At 48.8% G+C, this 9,131-nt stretch overlaps 1 pseudogene; it reads right to left on the bottom strand.

The window, feature by feature from the left end:
• Positions 1-301: 301 nt before the first annotated feature.
• Positions 302-1,193, bottom strand: LOC130128330 (CTD small phosphatase-like protein 2; annotated as a pseudogene).
• Positions 1,194-9,131: the final 7,938 nt, after the last annotated feature.

Genomic DNA, 9,131 nt, shown 5'->3' with positions numbered 1-9,131 from the left:
CACTGCAGTGCTGAAATAAAGTGCCCCGTTCTCCACCGCAGAGTTGTTCCGGACTCTTTGTGAAGTTTGTTAACAGCTACGAGTCAGGCTAAGCTAAGTAGGCCAGCGAGACACCAGAACAGTGGGCACCAACCCTGCTCCTGGAGAACTACCGCCCTGCCAGTTTCCATGCCAACCCTAAGTTAACACACCTGATTATACTGATTACCTACTTAACAAGACCTTGATTAATTGAATCAGGTGTGTTAAATGGTAGCTCTCCAGGAGCAGGGTTGGTGACCACTGCACCAGAGGCTTCCAACTACGGTTCAGGGCCACGAAGCTGGAGAGGTAACACTGGGGGCTCGTCCGGGATGAGTCCCCGGAGCTCTTTGTCCTCCCGTTCACCACACCAGCTCTTGATGGGGACGGTGTTCGTCAGGTGGTATGGGTAAGTGTGGGGTGCGTTCTCCAGGACCACAGTCTTGGCGAGGTCTCTCTTGAGCAAACCCAGGTCTTTGAGGTAGTGTCCAAGAATGCAAGCACATGTGCTCCTGATAAAAGCAATGTCTACAGTTTCTTCTCTGGGTCCAGATGTCCAATATCTTCTCTGCATAGACCTTCTTCGCAGACGTATAAACAAACAATTCATAGAGCTTAACCACAGCCTGCAGGATCTCCTTAACATATGGTCTGAGAAGCATGTATACCTTGTATTGATGGTCCTGAAAGGTGTACTCTGCATTCTCCAGCTTATCCAGAGAACTGAACATGAGGGTTTCGTCGAGGTCCAACACCAGCGTGGGCTCAGGGGTGCCCCTGGTTTTGGGTGGAATGTCTCTGAGACCGTGTTTGGGACACTGGGACTGGGATGGAATGTTCTTGATAAAAGTAAAGGGGCTGAAGATGTCATTGTCCTCATCAGGTAGGTGGTCAATGGTGCTCTAATCAAACGCACGCTGCTGTGGACTCAACATGTCCTCTCTGGAGCTGAGACTCCTCACATTATCTTTGTTGGGTGTGAGCAAGTGCACGATGCGGGAATCGATATTTCTGGCCGTGGAGCTGCAAGGGGAGACTGAGTCGATTTCTGCGAGTATACAAAGATGGTGCATGGTGGGCCTGACTGGAGTCTTGAAGGCTAAGCCAAGCGTCTCCATTTCCACCACCTCTTTCTTGCCCGGCTTAGCGCCACAGATGATCCCACTGAGCATGGTTAAGAACTGAAAGACTTAACTGTTAGTTAGTGGTGAGATCATTGTTCTGGGAGGGGGCTAGAATGTGCTCAGATCTCACCAGGAGTAATGGCAGTCGATCCGGAGCTCCCTAGTAATAAAAAAAAGTGTCCCAGAGTGTTGATTTTTTATTTTATTTCATTTCATTTTTTTAAGAAAAGAGTTCCGGTATTGTGTTTTTGTAAGTGGCACTAAGCGGTAAGCTGCATTAAGCACTGTTAAGGTTTAAAAGCACACTGGAAATGCACAGGCCTTAGGTGTAGATGTGACAGGTAGGCACAGGCATTATGGATATCCCCCCCCCCCTCCGCTTTCAGATGCCTTCCACTGGGGGAGGACCCATGCAAGAACTGTTGGGGATGTGGGTTATTTATTTATTTATTCTTTATCAAAGTCGGTGCTGGAGTGATGTGGGGTTAATCATCATCCAGAGTAGGGGTAGGGTTGCAAGCTGAGCCTTGCCCCTTTAAGGAGGGGGTGGGGTTTGTGGGTAATCTGTGGAGGTGACATGGACACAGCCGTGTGTGTATATTCTGTTTTTGTGTGCCCCCCCCCCCCCAATTGTACTTGGCCAATTACCCCACTCTTAATAGCCATCCCGGTCGATGCTGCACCCCCTCTGCTGGTCCGGGGAGGGCTACAGACTACCACATGCTGGTCCGGGGAGGGCTGTAGACTACCACATGCTGGTCTGGGGAGGGTTGTAGGCTACCACATGATGGTCCGGGGAGGGCTGTAGACTACCACATGCTGGTCTGGGGAGGGTTGTAGGCTACCACATGTTGGTCCGGGGAGGGCTGTAGACTACCACATGCTGGTCCGGGGAGGGCTGTAGACTACCACATGCTGGTCCGGGGAGGGCTGCAGACTACCACATGTTGGTCCGGGGAGGGCTGCAGAGGCAAATGTGCCTGGCTGCTGGCACATGAACATCCTCATTTCGTCAGTTCTTGACCAAGTCTCTGGAGCAAGATGATATTTGGTAATAAATCATTATGCATTGTCTATGATCAGTGTAAACTGGCTTTTATTTAATACAGGCTTTATCTTTATTTATTTATCTCTAAACATTTCTTAAAAAATGTTTAGAGATAAATAAAACTCAAGAATTGTGTTAAATGTCTAAGTTTTATTTATCTCCAAACATTTCTCATTACATTATATAGTTACATTTTATTACATTACATATTACATTACAATATTATGTATATATTACATTACACAATATTACATATAATGTTACATTATATATAATAGTATATATTACTATTATATACACTATCTCTCTCATCTCATCTTCAGCCGCTTTTCCGGGGTCGGGTCGCGGTGGCAGCAAGCTAAGTAGGGCACTCCAGACGTCCCTCTCCCCAGCAGCGCCCTCCAGCTCCTCCTGGGGGACCCCAAGGCGTTCCCAGGCCAGGTTGGAGCACCGCATCTTTGCCAAAAAAGGCCCACATTTGATTTGGCATATTTGGGCCACATTTGCTATTATACGTGTGGGCCCCATCAGGCTCTCATCCGGGCCAGAAGAAGGCCATCAGTGCCGCATCATTGCCTGAAGTGGCCCACATCCGGATGGTATTCTGGGTCAGGGGAGAAGAAGCGGCCGGCGACTCCACATGTATCGGAGGAGGCATGTGGTAGTCTGCAGCCCTCCCCGGACTGGCAGAGGGGGTGGAGCAGCGACCGGGACGGCCAAGTACAATTGGGGAGAAAAAGCGGGAAAACACCCCAAAAAACAAAACAAAACACAACAAAACAAAACACATGACGTTGGCCACTTGTAGTGGGTGCTCTGCAGAACAACAACAACACAACTTCCCACCGTGTCTCACTGATGCCAGCTGCTGCACACATGGAGCTTAGCACTCTTTACATTGGCATGGAAATAGTAATTCAGTAGAAGGCCACCATTAGTGCGTCAGAAAAAAAACACATTCGCAAACCGAGAAGGGCTTCCACTTTGCACACCTGGTAACTGTGTGAAAGTCAGAGATGGTTTGAGGTGACACGGCTCATCACGGTTCTGTTTTCACTCTTGTTTCCAGACACCAGGGCTCTATCCAGACTGGCACGTCTAATACGAATCTGATCACTTCGCCACATGACAGAACACACACACACACACACACACACACACACACACACGCACACACACACACACACACACACACACACACACACACACACACACACACACACACACACACACATCTGTGGCGAACCGTCAGGGCCGTCTAGGGCCTTGGCCCAAGACGCCACAGAAAGAGGAAAACCCTTTCATCAATATAATACAATCTTCCAATCAATCTGTTAATATTGCGTTACATTTCGATTTCGACTACACATGCGAACTCGGGAGGCTCTGCTTGCCGTCTCTCGGCCGAGAAGATAATCATCCAATCAGCTTTTTCCCTCTGTTGTAACCGTGTGAGAAGAGTCCTCCTGCCAGCGCCTTCGGCATCTACTCATATTTTCGTAATGTGTGTGTGTGTGTGGTGTTAGTGTGGATAGCGGGACGGAAAACTAAAGCACTTATGATCCTAATTCTTTTTGGAGGTGGTAGGTATTGTCTCAGAGAGTAAAGGGAAAAATCCCAGAAAATTAAAATTATGCATAATTATGCAAATATGCATTTTTCTAAAAATGGCTAAAAACCGCTTTTCTCGGCATTTCAGATGATTCTGAGCATCTTTGATTTTTTCACCTGTATAAAAAAAATTTTTCTGGGACTTAGAAATGTTTTGGCATTATGCAAAATATATGCATTTTTGCAAAAATGCACTTATGATCCTCATTTTTTTTTTGGAGGTGGCATGTATTGTTCCAGAGAGGACCAGAAAAATAGCAGAAAATTAAAATATAATTATAATTATGCATAATTATGCAAAATATGCATTTTCTAAAAATGGCTAAAAACCACTTTTCTCGGCATTTCAGATGATTCTGAGCATTTGGGGGGAGGGTGTTGGAGTGGGGGGGGCGGGGTTAGGGGCAGGGGGACGGCGGTTAGCTGGCAGGATGAAGAGGAGGCAGATTTAGACGGGTGGAACCCCGCTACATTGTAGCGGGGTTCTTCCAGTATCTAAATAAACTAGGCGTTAATACTGGATTGATAGATTACTCAACCAATCAGATTTTGATGGGCGTATTCTTTTAATACTTGTACAGCGTCATAGGACCGTCACTGCATACAGCCACGTGATCGAGTGTTCAGCCAATCAGCGGCAGCAGCACCAAGGTCGCGGTAGTTGGTGGCTAATGTTAGCTAGCGTTTGTGTTTTTGATTTGGTTAGCTAAGCTAGCTAGCCGTGAAGGGGAATAATGCCTCAAGGAGAACTCGTGAGTGACGTGGTGGCAGATTTATTAGTCACGCCATTTTCAAGACGATCGTTTGGGGGAAAGCAAAGGATTGTGGGGATGGGCGGATCGACCCCACAGTTAGCGGCTCTGACCCCACAGGGGGAAAACGGATGGGCGGCATTTCCAGGCAAGCCCCTGCGAAAGGTAGCCGCGGCTCACTGGATCCGAGCGAAGCGGAGAACTTTACTGCTGGGCGGGCTTGCTTTCCTCGTCAGAGAAGGGGTCATGGACCTACACAGGCTTCCCAAACCCGGCTCGTCTTATTTAAAAGCCAAAGGGGTGCCCTATGACCGTGCGATCGACCGTTTCATCCAGAACGAAAGGAGAATGGATTTTGTCCTCAAATAGACAACACCGGTGAGTCAAATGTATCTTTTTTTGTACAGCAATTTGATTTGCTTAATGTTTGATTGTTGTTATGCCCAGCGGCCCGGCTGGGATGTGGTTTGTTGAGTTTCTTGATAGCATATTGTAGCGAATTCGGGGGACAGCGCAACCACAGGAACTGCCGCGGCCGGGAAGCGAACCCGTATCGCCCGCACCGCAGGAGACGTCGCTAACCGCTCGGCTAAAGGGTCAGACCCGCCAGCCGGTGGCCAGCGTGTCTACTTATCCATGCTCGTTACAATATTTATATACCCAGCGGGATTACTTCCAGTAAGGCTGTACGTTACACCATGTCGCCACACGATGTCGCTGTTGTGAAAGTGAAAAGTGTCAAATAACGATGATGGTGATGATTGTGATGATAACCACTTTTGCGACTTAAACATTGTAGCATGGCGATATGACGGCTGTCTTTGGGTAATTATGAGGAGGTGACGTCTCACCGAAGGCCTAGGTCTGAAATGTACGGTCCGCTACTAATATATATATATATGTGTGTGTGTGTGGCATGAAACAGGCTTGTACTGTCTCATAAAGAATATATATATATATATATATATATATATATATATATATATATATATATGTGGCTGTGCGTGCGTGTGTATGTGTGAGATCAGAAAGGAAACATCTTGAGATGGAAGTTATTCGAAACTATCAACCCAAACTACCTTGCCGGCGGTCGCTGTGGATTCGTGCCGTCTGAGAAGATCCTTTTCATCTTCCAGAGTTTCCGTCATATGGATTTTATGGGTGTGTATAGCAGGTGACACCTGACATCTCCACTGTGGCTAATGGGACGCCTGAGCTGCCTGCTACCATGCGGCCCGCTGCGGTTTATTGTCATCCTGTTGAAGTTTTATTGTAAGCTTTAAACGCGAGCACTACTGGGCCATCATTACACTAAAGCAAATGAACTGTACGATACCTTTATGTGTTGTTTTGTTTCCTCTCCTGAGTTACTCAACATGTGTAGCTGATGCTCGTTTGCCTAATTGTTTTGTCTTCTTGTTCATGTTAACGCACACTAGAAATCAATTTTGTTCTTCAGTAAAGCAACGAAGAGCATTGCAGATGATCAAAGATGGTAGAATCAGTTCATCTGGATACAATGTTTATAGACAGATCTGGATACAATGTTTATAGACAGATCTGGATACAATGTTTATAGACAGATCTGGATACAATGTTTAGATCTGTCTATAAACATTTTATCCAGATGAACTGATTCTACCTTCTTTGATTCGCTTAGCTGGGTTATTTCTCCCTCCCCCAATCGATTCTGTGCATAATAGTCCGCTGACTTCCGGTTTCTACTGCAGCGGTCATACCAGTTTCCTGTTTGTTGGCGTGTGCTTTTGACAATGGCATATTTTTCGCGATGCCTGCAAGATTTTCCATGGATAAATGTCAACGACACGCGCAGAATTGTCGACCAACTTTCACCTGCACCTGCCAGCAAACGGGTGACAAGTTTCAAGTTGTACATATCAAGTTATGTCCACAGTTCCGTCCGTCCGTCTGTCCATCCGTCCGTGGACGTAGCTGTCGTATTTGTCGACAGTTCTGTGCACGTCGTTGACATTTATCCAGGGTAAATCTTGCCGGCATGGCGAAAAGTATGCCATTGTCAATGGCACGCGCCAACAAACAGGAAACTGGTATGACCACTGCAGTAGAAACCGGAAGTCAGTGAACTATAGTTGCGCACAGAGTGTATTGTACCTGGCCAATTACCCCGCTCTCCGAGCCGTCCCGGTCACTGCTCCACCCATTCTGCCGATCCGGGGAGGGCTGCAGACTACCACATGCCTCCTCCCATACATGTGGAGTCGCCAGCCCCTTCTTTTCACCTGACAGTGAGGAGTTTCACCAGGGGGACGTTGCCTGTGGGGGATCACGCTATTCCCCCAATCCCCCCCTCCCCCCGAACAGGCTCCCCGACCTACCAAAGGAGGCGCTAGTGCAGCGACCAGGACACATACCCACATCCGACGTCCCACACGCAGACACGTCCAATTGTGTCTGTAGGGACGCCCGACCAAGCCGGAGGTAACACGGGGATTCGAACCGGCGATCCCCGTGTTGGTAGGCAACGGAATAGACCGCTACACTACCCGGATGGCCAGTTTTGACAGCACTGCAGATGGTGCGTCTGTTCCCATGATTAAACTCCTGCAGCTGAAACAAATGAAATACTGAACTCAAACCGAACCCTGCGGTGTTGGTCTGGAGTTCATCTGCGAGACAGTCAGTCGTGCTCACTGAACCAACAATTTATTTTCAGCTTCAGCATTTCCATTCTGACGGCTGTTTTGTGAGCAGATGCACATCTAGAGACTCAAATGAAGGAGTCTTTTCAGAGAGAAAATAGCCGTCAGGCTGGCCTGCCTGCTGTAATTGCTGCCCTCCCTGACTGATTAGATTTGCATAGAAGCTGATGATCTCCAGCCGGAGTCACCCCGGATGTCTCATGCGCTAAAAGCATTAGCGGTGGGATTGGACCGGCTGATGGCAGTTGTCTGTAATATGTTTGGACCGGTGTGTCAACATAATCACCTCGCGACGAATGACTCCTGAAAATAAAACAGCACCTGGACCTCCGGTCCCGGGGAGTTCATTGGGGACTTAAACAGGTGCAGGCAAGCTTACATGCGCTACATGACCCATCATGTTCAGATTGCCAAGATATGAAAGAATAAACAGAATCTAAATGAAGTGATGAAATTACGAGTAATTGGAGCCCTGTGTGATTTTCAAATACCAATATCACACCTAGTGCCTATGGTCAGATTGTTCCACATAGTCACCAAAATATTTAATGTGGTCGATATTTCAGCTTTTAGCCATCTGTATTGTACTGAATTCGGGGGGCAGCCCGGCCGGACCGTCACAGCCGGGACGCGACTCAGATTTCCCGCACCGCGGACGACTACGTTAACCAGTCGACTAAAGGGTCCGACCCGTTAGCCAAGGGCTACCGAGCCTATTCATCCGTGATCGTTTCATTGCCCCCTTCCTTCGGGAAGGGCGTCCCCGGCCGGACCGTCACAGCCGGGGCGCGAACCTGTGGCTCCCGCACCACGGGCGACAACAGTAACCAGTTGACTAAAGGGTCCGACCCGTTAGCCAAGGGCTACCGAGCCTATTCATCCGTGATCGTTTCATTGCCCCCTTCCTTAATGTAACGTGCATGGATACGTACACACGTTAGCCCTTGGCTAATGGCTCGGATCCTTTAGTCGACTGGTTAACGTTGTCGCCCGCTGGGCAGGAGATGCGGGTTCGCGTCCCGGCTGTGGCGGTCCCCTCCATCTGAAGCGCTTCGTGAAGGAGGGAGGTAGTGTAATGTCTATGGATGAATAGACTCGGTAGCCCTTGGCTAACGGGTCGGGCCCTTTAGTTGACTGGTTAACGTTGTCGCCCGCGGTGCGGAATACACGAGTTCGCGTCCCGGCTCTGGCGGTCCGGCCGGGCTGCCCCCCACCCCCGAATTCGCTACAATATGCTCTCACGCGCAGGCTCGTGCGAAGATGCTTCTATCAGTGAAGTCCGGCCGTTCTAGTTCCCTGCAAGAGTCCACAGCGAGTTGTTATACCGCATATGAAAGTAGTAAAACCATACAAATTACCATTAGTGATTCTGTGGATTTTACTACACAGATGTGGCATTTCTGTGGTGTAAAAAGTGCCCCTAGTGTTACTATAGAAATCCTAGAGCACATTAATGTGTTTGTAGAATGATGCAACAGAAAAAAATCGGTACGTTCTGTGTTTTCTTCTTTTTGGACCCCCCCCTTTTTTCCCCTCCCCTTTTTTCCCCTCCCCAATTGTAGTTGGCCAATCGCCCCACTCTTCTGAGCCGTCCCGATCGCTGCTCCACCCCCTCTGCCGATCCGAGGAAGGCTGCAGACTACCACATGCCACCTCCGATACATAAGGAGTTGCCAGTCGCTTCTTTTCGCCTGACAGTGAGGAGTTTCACCAGGGGGGACGTAGCACGTGGGAGGATCACGCTATTCCCCCCAGTTCCCCCCCTCGCCCGAACAGATGCCCCGACCGACCGACCAGAGGAGGCGCTAGTTCAGCGACCCACACATCGGGTTTCCCACCCGCAGACACGGCCAATTGCGTCTGTAGGGACGCCCGATCAAGCCGGAAGTAATAC

This window comes from Lampris incognitus, chromosome 18, assembly GCF_029633865.1.
Source record: "Lampris incognitus isolate fLamInc1 chromosome 18, fLamInc1.hap2, whole genome shotgun sequence".
NCBI classification, from domain to species: domain Eukaryota; kingdom Metazoa; phylum Chordata; class Actinopteri; order Lampriformes; family Lampridae; genus Lampris; species Lampris incognitus.
The sequence above is the reverse complement of the archived record's forward strand: the minus strand, read 5'-3'. Positions and strand labels throughout refer to the sequence as shown.